This window comes from Malus domestica, chromosome 02 (genome assembly GCF_042453785.1).
Source record: "Malus domestica chromosome 02, GDT2T_hap1".
NCBI lineage: Eukaryota > Viridiplantae > Streptophyta > Magnoliopsida > Rosales > Rosaceae > Malus > Malus domestica.
The window spans coordinates 5,176,196-5,186,692 of NC_091662.1; positions in this window are offsets into that span (position 1 = coordinate 5,176,196).

Consider the following 10,497-nt stretch of genomic DNA (forward strand, 5'->3'; position numbering starts at 1 on the left):
TCTTGAGGTGTTCTGGTATTTTTGGAGATTTCAGATTAAGGAAGTCTGCGTGTGAGGTTCTCCCTAGTTCCCATGCGTAAAGAATCAGCAGCCCCTGGATGGTCAATAATAACCGGATATGTGTTCAAGTTGTATTTTTTTAATCATAATTTAAACACGTGTTCAATCGTGACTAACTCTCAGCAAAAGAAATAGTTGATTCTTTCAGCAGCCAAGTTAAATCCACCAAAAATAATATGCTAGCCGAGGAGCTTTGTAGCTTAGTTTAATATTTTTATGTCTCATCTTGAGTGATTATAAGAATACGATAATTACTTTATAGGCTGAAACCTATATGCTTCTAAGTTTCTAACGAGTAGTTTTATTTCAAGTGATTTTTCAGCCTATCTCGTCTTAAGTTATTTTGAGAATTGGGAGTGCATGTGTTTTTGACGAGTTATTTTTATCTCAATGAGTGATTTTGATATGTCTCGTCATAAGTGATTCTGAGGATGACATATTCATTTATGGTTGAATACATGACTATATGTGCTTTTTACGAGTGGTTTTCTCTCAAAAAGTGATTATAACCTGTCTCATCTTGAGTGATTATGAGAACTTCAATTGTGTAGTATACAATGAAATCAACCTCTTCAATTGTTTATGAAAGTATGAAACATGGTGCCATGTCAAACATCATTTGTCCGGAAAATTTAATCATTAGAATATCTGAAAGCAGATAATCTATAACCCTTGTAATTCTTCCATCTAGAAATTTTGGATCCACAATATTTTCATCAAATAAACAACTGCAGCCAAAAGGTGAAAGCGAAATATATTTTCTGAAATAAGGATCCGTCATGGCGCCATCTCATAAAGTATAAAGGATAACGATACATGTTATGTGGGATGATTATTATATTCACAACTATTAAACAATCCAAATTTGACTATGATCCACAAGTTGCTTTTGAATTGTCCCTTCGAATCTTTTAATTGCACTGTTTTTGACTTTAGACGAGAAGAAATTTCTCATAATCGTGACAGAGAAGAGATGTTTAATTTTTTTCTCTTAACGCGATAAATTAAACGATATGTTTTTTTTTCTTTTTCTAAATAACATGATCAATAATATTAATAACGTAACAGATGTTTCACCACGTCAACAAACAAAAATAACAGATATCTTGTTTGGTCTCTAAAATAGTGTAAGATTCTCTTCCTTCTTATTTTTCCTCATTTTCCCTTCCGTCCTATTTGAATAGTAACAGTTAAGTTACGTCAACATTTTATATTAATTGTTTTATAGAAAGAGAAAGACAAAATAAAGAATATGAGATGAGGGAATAGAAAGGGATTGAATGAGGAGAGAAGAGAATCCGAGTCCCTCTAATTGATTGGACTGAACAACTCACTAATTCAAAATATGTTAAAGAAAGCAAAAAACTTGCGTCCAACTTAAATCTAAAATATAAATCTTCTATTCTATTAACAGAAGAGGGTTTGTCAACTTTTTGTCCCATTTTCTTTCAATTTTGCCCTCACTTTTGAATACATAATGTTGACATGAGGATGGCAAAATAGTAATTTTGTATCTTTTTGAACTTTTCCCTTTTTCCTATTTTGCCCTCACTTTTGATACACAATATTTACATAAGGAGGGAAAAATAGTAATTTTATATCAAAATAGTTACATAAGATAACCTTTTGACAAAATAACAATCATATCCCTATTTTTCCTATTTTACCCTCATTTTTTTAGAAAATGACAATTATATACTTATTTTGTTCACACACACAAAGTACGTGTTCTCTGCTAATTACATATTAAGAAAATTTATCTAGTTCCATCCCTATCAAGAATTTGAAGGATAAGTTTCCTCAATCGCATGACGTGTTTCTGCATTTCCGATGGAGTCGAACCCTGAAAACCGTGGGAGAGAGCAGGTTCCTCATCTGGTCCTGCACCTTTTAAACCCCCGTCAGCTGGAAGCACAAGCGACGTAGTTGAGGCTGAGGGTACCGTTAAACCCGGAGAAATAGTTCCAAGTTCTGATAGAAATACCGCTGTTAATAGAAATGCTCTTGCTAGGCCGGTTCCCTCGAGGCCTTGGGTGCAGAACTATGGAAGCAGCACCAACTATGGTGTCTGGAATATATGGTTCACATGGTGGAAGTGGAGGATTATACGTACGGTGGGGGATGTATGGCAACAACAGCATGTATAAGGGAGGGTATTGTGGTGGTGGGCTTTATGGTTTTTCTTGGATGTACAATGGTATTTTAAATAGGAGCCCTGATGGGTGGTTATGGTCCTTATGGAGGCCAAGATCCAAATGATCCATATAGTCCTTCTCCATCTCCACCAGGGTTTGCCATTGACCTCAGACATCACATATGCAGCGTTATTATTTTTCATGGCCATGTTAAGGTGACAGAGTTCGAATTTATAGCTCTTTGTACTCAAAATAGATGCGGTGACCAGACTGCGCTGATACCAAATATTTTGTATCATGATTGTGGCAAGGTTTTTTTCCACACACAAACGTAAGATTGATTCAAGATTAACTTCAAACTGTGGCAAGTGGAGAAGAAGATCATGCAACTCTAGGTGTTAATAGAGGATTATAAGGTTCAAGTGACTACTTTGAGTTTTGAGCCAGTCCAGTCCTATTCAGCCAAATTCTTCAAATGGGTCTGTAGACATCGAAATTTCGGTAAATAAATGTTGACCGATAAATTAAAGTGTCAACGCTCATGTATTACATAAATTTTACACGTAGCGTGCGACTCAATGAAAATTGAAATGAGTTGGAAAAGTCATCAAATAGGACACGTATCAACACCTGGCAGAAACAACTTATTTCATCTGGGATATTATATTCAAAATTAGGCCTTGGAAAATTCTATAAATACAAGCCCATTTCATTCATTTTGAAGGGGACCAATTCATATTACACCTTGAAGCTCTGAAGCTCTGAAACTCCGAAGCTCTCAAGCATCCAGGTTCCCGAAGAATCAAGAAAGCCTTCTTCGTTCTTCGTTCATCGTTCTTCCGAGATCAAGCCCCGACTGCCCTTGAAGAAAGTGTTCTTCGTTCATCGTTCTTCCAAGATCAAGCCCCAACGGCCCTTTGGATCAACAATCTTCCACCAATTCAAGATCAAGCCCCGACGGCCCTTGAAGAAAGTGTTCTTCGTTCTTCGTTCATCGTTCTTCCAAGATCAAGCCCCGACGGCCCTTGGATCAACCATCCACCAATTCAAGATCAAGCCCCGACGGCCCTTGAAGAAAGCACCATCGTTCATCATCCGTTCATCCAAGATCAAGCCCCAACGGCCCTTTGGATCAACAACGTCGACAAATCCACACATCCAACCGTTCTTCAAGATCAAGCCCAAAAGCCCTTGAAGATTCGTTCATCACTGTTCTTCAAGATCAAGCCCAAAAGCCCTTGGAGATCCGCTCATCACTGTTCTTCAAAGATCAAGCCCAAAAGCCCCTTTGAAGATCCGCTCAAATCCACCTTCAAGATCAAGTCCACGGCCTTTGAAGAACGTTCATCCTTAGATCAAGCCCAACGGGCCTTTGGATCAATCACACATCCACAAATACACACCTTACGGAGATCGAATCAGAGGATCAAAATAGAGAGAGATTGTAACCCAAAATCATCTAAATACAAATATTTGTTTGTGCACGTAGCTCTTGTCTCTTTCGTTTCAGGAATTTTCCGTGTTCACAGAGTCTCCACCCACTATTTATCACCACTATATGAATTTGAATTTTGAGATTTGCATGTGTAGCGGATATGAATAAATCTCAAAATTCAAACTCATCCAACGTTGATAAATAAAATGATGAACATTACCATCACTTGAAGACGGTGAGCAAAAATACACTCATTTTGTACTTGCCCCTCCGCAGAGGTTCCATTTCAGTTCCATCAAAAGATGGAATTTCAAAAAGTGGTCCTACATTAAAACACAACTTGTTCTTAACCAAATAAAACATGGATTTTTTTATTAGCGCTCCACATAATGTTGAATACACCCCACATTAAAATTTAATATTAAATGATTTATATATCTAATATGCAATAACAATTTTGACCTCATAAAGTTCAATAAAAAATCTAAATACACCCCAAATCACAACTTTAACATGTATATCCTACAATTATTTTTCTTCAACTCTCAAAACCAATCTCATCCTTTATTGTAGAACAAAACCTAAATCAATGGAACTACAAACACGTTGATCACAACTTTAAAGCCCAAGGATATTGATCAATAGCCTCCTAATTTTCATTCACCGTACCACTGCAGCTTCATCTCTGTATGAAATCAACAAATTTGCCTTTGTTATGACGATTTTCACAAGGCGGACTCAGAACTTGCAGATTCTCGTTATGACGCTTCAAATTACACCCAAATAGGAAGGGAAGGAGAGGAGCGTCCAAGTCAAGTTGCTCGCCTCTTTGGTTGTGATACCAAAAGCTCTCACAGATGCACATATGATTGGTTGTTTTGTACATACAATAAAATTCTTCAATCCAATGATTCATGGAGGCATTCTATCAACCCCACATTCCTCTTCAACCCGGTTTCATTGAGTTTAAAAAAATAAAAAAAATAAAAAAAAGCATGAAATATGTATTTGCACTTAAATGTGAAGTGGAGTGTAGGTAAAAAAATGTGGGGTGTATGTTGAGAATGTGAGGTGTGAGGGTATTAAGAGAAAATATGTGGGTGCATTAAGATAACTTTCAATTGAAAAAACAAATGTGAGGTGTATTAAATATGTGGGATGTATTCAACAATATTTAGGATGCTAATATAATAAGCTATAAAACATTTGTTATAATTAAAGAACAAAGACAAAATCAATTCAGGCAGGACATGGAAATGCCTGCGTTAAGGGGTATCTTTTTGTTACGGAAAGTGATTTTTATATTCTCATTTTTGTTTTTTTGTTTTTTTGTTTTTTTTTTTCTCACTCTTTCGTTTTTGTTTTTTGTAGATGTTATTAGAGGATAGAGAATCTCAATGTTCAAAGCTTCAAGACCACTCAAACTGAATCCAACCGTCCACATTAAAGTAGAGAAATGGGATGGAGTTGACAACTTCATCTGCTCTTTTATTCGATTCTTGATGCAATGTTATGCTATGTTCATCAAAATAGATTAAATTCTTTTATTTTCTTCTTTTTAATGAATATATTCCACCCTTCTTTTTCTTCTTTCGCACATTTTGAAAAAATGTCATCAAATTTATCAACGGCATATTGACAACCATATCAACCTCATGTAAATAAGAATATCAATTATATTGATGAATATCCACATTTTTAACGAGTCAAAGTTAATCTCGTCCGACTCACGCCCTTATTATCCTTATAACTTAATTCATTTCTGAACACAAGAATTGACTACTTTTACATTGGAAATTTATAGTTTAAGCAAAAATGCAATTGAAATGCAGATTTTGCAGAAGTTCTTAATGACAGACACAACCAACAGCGGAAAAAGCCAGACACCACGGCCCTTATCCTCAAGAACAAGAACAAACCAATGCAACAGGAGGAGCAAAAACAACAACAAAACTCAATGTGATGTGAGAGAGACACAGACACACACACACACAATTGGACATACAACTGTTTACAGACTTACGAGGCAGATTTTCTCCAATGTATGACAATCAATTCGTAATGAAAACCTGCAAAATACATGAATCATAGATAGACACATCTCCTGTACAGAATCAATCAGTTAGCTAGAGTATATGTGATTGCATAAGAAACTAGCTAGTCAGCTAGTTCCTTGGCAGTGGGAATTACAGGAACAAGATAATTCCCGAAGGGCGAATCAAAGATTCTAAAGCTTCCGGTCGCACCATCTTTTTGCGCTTGCGCTACTGCTGCATTTTTGGCCTGCTGAATCCTCAAATGTACTCCAGCGCTTATAGTTTGAGCTTCCGGAACCTAAAAACATATAGCAGTTTCCCCTCAAATCGACTAGTTATGAAAAAATGCAGGCAAGGAGACCGATGAGGAAAAACTTCTTACAGTTGTTACTGAAGTTCCAACTCTGCTCTTCTTCTCGACCGGTGCAACGTCAATCCCACTATACATTTACATAAACAAGACCAGTCGGTCCAGTTAAGAACTATACAATTTCTTCACTACTAGTCTAAAACGTATAGTTTGGGAGATGATTTTCGTACTTCCAATTATTCCCGCATGCACTCAATTTTTTTCTAGTGGTTGGACTGAATAAACCGAAGGAGAATCAAGATAAAGAATCAACAGGAGGAGTGCAGAATGGGAAAACGGGAGTGAAAATCACCTATAATTAAATGAAGGGCTTTCATCATTTTCATTACTCAATTATTTGTTAAAGGGGCTTGTAGTTACAACAACAACCAAGCCTTACTCCACTAAGTGGTGGTCGGCAGTAAAATCCTAGAAGGCCACTGCACTCGGTTTTGCGCCAAGTCTTCCATTTAGCGCCAAAACTTGTAGTTATAGAATAAGAGTTTTGAGTATTCACTATTTTAAACTATTTTAATCTACTAAGCGAATTCAAAATTGAATGATTTGGGACAGGCACATTGCCCGGTGCCCACCAACTGGCCTAACCCGCAAGTGCAACGCAAACTAATGTTGAATGCAAAAACGATTGGTTTTGCCGTTTTGCGGAGGGAGGCGGTGCCTAGTTAGCCATCGTTTCCTAAAACGACATCCAAATTGCAAAGAACACGACGCTACTGCCTACTGCTACACAGCCTACACTGGATTGGATTGTCATCAACCTCTTGCCATAATCTCAGAGAAAGATAATATCTTTCGTTCTTACTTCGACTATTTGACAGCAAAATATTTCAAATTTCATGTCTTTTCACCCAACCAAAATAATTTACCATATTAATTTACCACCCAAGGCACCCAGATAGCTCTTTTCAACAAGTCAATAAAAAGGTAAAATACCCAAAATCTAAAACAAAAAATATGTAAAATATATAAATCACCAAACAGGCTTTCGATTAGTGATCACCTGAAAGACGCTGGTTCATCGGCTTTCCTCCTCCTGGGTTGAGTCGCCATTGTTGGCCGGGCAGCTTCAGCTTCAGCTTTCTCTCTGACCAAGAACAGCCGAGTATGGGTTTAATGAAAGAATGGATTATGGACCGCAAACTTTGAAGTTGTTATGGGCTTATGGACCGGACCTTCTAACAAAAGGAGCTCTGTGTTTTATGGGCTGGGTTTTGGTGTGGAGTTGTGGGCCCAGTTCATGAGATCCCGGCCCTTAATCCATTTGACACCAGTCTCAGCAAGTAGTTAAGCTTGATCATGTCCTTGGTGTGGGGAAAATATTGGTGTTTCTGGTCAACAAAACATGGATTCGACATGATTTGATATCCGTAGTGATAATTTCTTGTGTACGTCATCTTTAACCCCACTCCTAATTCTGCTCTTTCAGCACTAATCACTCTAGAAAATTTGAGAATATGCCGCACACCTTCTGGATATTTCATGTCAAGTATCCCTTTTGGGGATTTAGCAATCATTTCTTTCAAAACATTCCATTAATTGTCAATATTTCTATCTCGTTTCCCATTGTATTAAACGTAGCTATCATTTACTTTGAACTGATTAATCTTGACTCTTGAACGGTAAACTGATTTCTGTTCAAGGTCACAGTATACTTTAAGATACAATACAATATGTCTCCGGTTTCACAACAGAATTTCTCATAGGTTACTCTTGAAGTACGATGACGTGACTTTTGACATCTACTACTACCGCTTGGAGTTGAACCTGAACTAGTTAAGCATTCTGCTGGTTTAGTGTAAAGTGAAGTGTTTTTACAATCTTCTAAACTTTCATTTATGTGATATGGTAGTCTAGGGTTTTGAAGAGCTGCCCTCAAACCAAACAAAACATATGTTTTTAAGCCATTGAAATTAACTAGTGAACGTGAGTAGGATGATGGTTTAAAGGCTAGAGATATCCAGGATTCGAAACCCTCCGTTGTAACAAAGAAAACAAAACATCTGTTTAACAACTTAACAAAGAATGCAGTAAGTTTTTAGAGAGCATGCATGTAATATTAAACATCAGATATTGTTCAAGAACTTGTACAAGTAAAAGCGAGAATCACTCCAAAAAGTGAAGAAACATGTTTTTGACTTTGTTAATTTGCCATGTTCTGGTGGAAGCGGTAGTGGTGAGCTTTTTGCATCGGTGGATTTTAATTAATTCAACAAAAATAATATTAATGTGGACTCACCAATATAATTAATCAGTTCTCTTTCAAAAACAGTCCAATCAAATATAATTCTCAAGAAAACTTGACCCCCCATATCGAACCAAATCTACTCTCATCATCCTGCAATTCTTTGTGGACGAACGCCTCCATATGTCTCGAAAAGCAACTTTTTTGGATTCCTGTTTCCATTTCATCATCCAAAGATAATGTTTTATTCTTAATTAGTGATTATTGAAGTGATTGAGTTGACTAATTACTTTATATTTGACCTCAACATTATTCAGGGTGATAATTAATTAATCTATGTGAACAAAGCAAATAATAGCTTGATTCATGATTAAGATGTGTAACATTCTCCTAAATACACAGGTTAATCACAAAGCCAATTAAGTTGGGCCACCATTAAGGCTTGTGGGATACTAAGACCTAGTTTGGGAGTGAGGTGCTTAAAAAAAAAGCACCCATGAAAAAAAGCTGTGAGGGTTTTAGGTGTTTGGTAAACTGAAAAAAAAAACTTATTTTGGAAGCTGCTGTGAGAATAAGCTGAAATCAAAGGAAAAAGCTGAAGCTGCTATTTGCAGCTTTGGAAAACTGGTTTTTTTTCAAAACACACGGAGCTACAGTGCTTCTTTAATGAAAAGACCCACTATTAGACTGCTTTTTTTTCTAAAAGCATTTTTACAAAAAAGTTTACCAAACACTCTGCTGATTTATTTCACAACCGCTTATTCTCACAGCACAGCCGCTTATTCTTACAGCAGCTTTTTTTCAAAACACAGCAATACCAACCAGCCCTAAATCGAGTAAAGTACTCAAGAGCAATCTATACTCATGCAACTGGGGTTTGAAAATGTTGCTTAGTACACGCCTGTCATTCTTGCACCAATTAAGGAATCAAAATCCAAACTTTGCAAAGAACATATATCTGTGTTTACTTTGTCAAAAGAAAGCCGATCCTTTCACCTGGCTCTACCTCTGGCCTACCCAGTTTTCCACGTGGCTAGGGCCCAATTTGCTACGCTCCATATTGCAATATGCAAAAATGCTATTTTTACCATATTTTCAATACTACATCTGTACTATTTTTTTAATAGAGATGAAATTTATATATATTGTCAAGTCTTACCTTTATTCGAGAGATGATACAAATACGATTTAGAAAATATGGTAAGTATAGTATTACACTGCAATATAAATTTTAGTACTTGTTGAGTATTCTCCACAACGTGGCATAATCCTCATGCAGAGACCCTTTTATATTAGGTCAAACATAACAGTATTTAGAGGGTCCCTATGAGAGTTTTGTTCACTTGTTTCCTCCTTCAAAAACGGAGTTTTAGTCTTGACCTTGATTATTAAAAGCAGTCAAGTCCAACTTATACGCTGATTAAGCAGCCTTGCAAGAGTTGTGCTTGGCTTTGCTGATGGAATAAGATGAAAGATTATGTTATCGTCAGTCGTTCATGCATGCATAAATAATTTTAAATTGTTATATTTGTGTACTCACATCTTATTAACTATTAGATTGTCTATATGAGTCCGTATACGACTCATCTTAAGAAAATTCTTTAAAATTTTATTCAAACGCCATGAGGATTGAGGGGTTCACATTTTCGAATGAGTAGTGCATAAATTAGGAATGCAGGAAAGGTCAGCAACAGTGGATTTTGGACAAGAATGTCTCACGACCATGTGCACAAATGCCCCCCACGTGGGATATGGCATGCGTGTGGGTCTCTTCCAAGTGGTTCTGTTTTTTGCATCTTTTGTGTGACAATTTTGGTAAACTACAGCACACTATGATCCCACAAATTTTCTAAGGAAGGAAGGTTCGAACTATATATAATCTATGAACTAATTGAAAAAAAATATTCACATGTTTTTTAATTATATTTAGCTACTTTTTCCAGATGATACAATTGGTTATTCTTCTTCTACTTTTGTTTGAAGTGTTTGCTATAGAATTTAGAGTTCTACTTTCGTGCTACGTAGCATTACATATTACGAGCATTGCATGGTCTGAATTCACGGGATCACAATAAAAATAATAATCTAAATCAATTCAAGTCATCCAATACTCATAGAATTTAATACAACCTAGCATGGAAGAATTTTCCAGAATTAAAATGAATTTTAATTAGTTGAAAATATATATAGAGATTGGAAATGAGCTGTGCGTGTGAGACAAGTAGCTGGCCTTTACAAAGACCATCTGCAACTCCTTCCCATATATCACGTACCTTTAT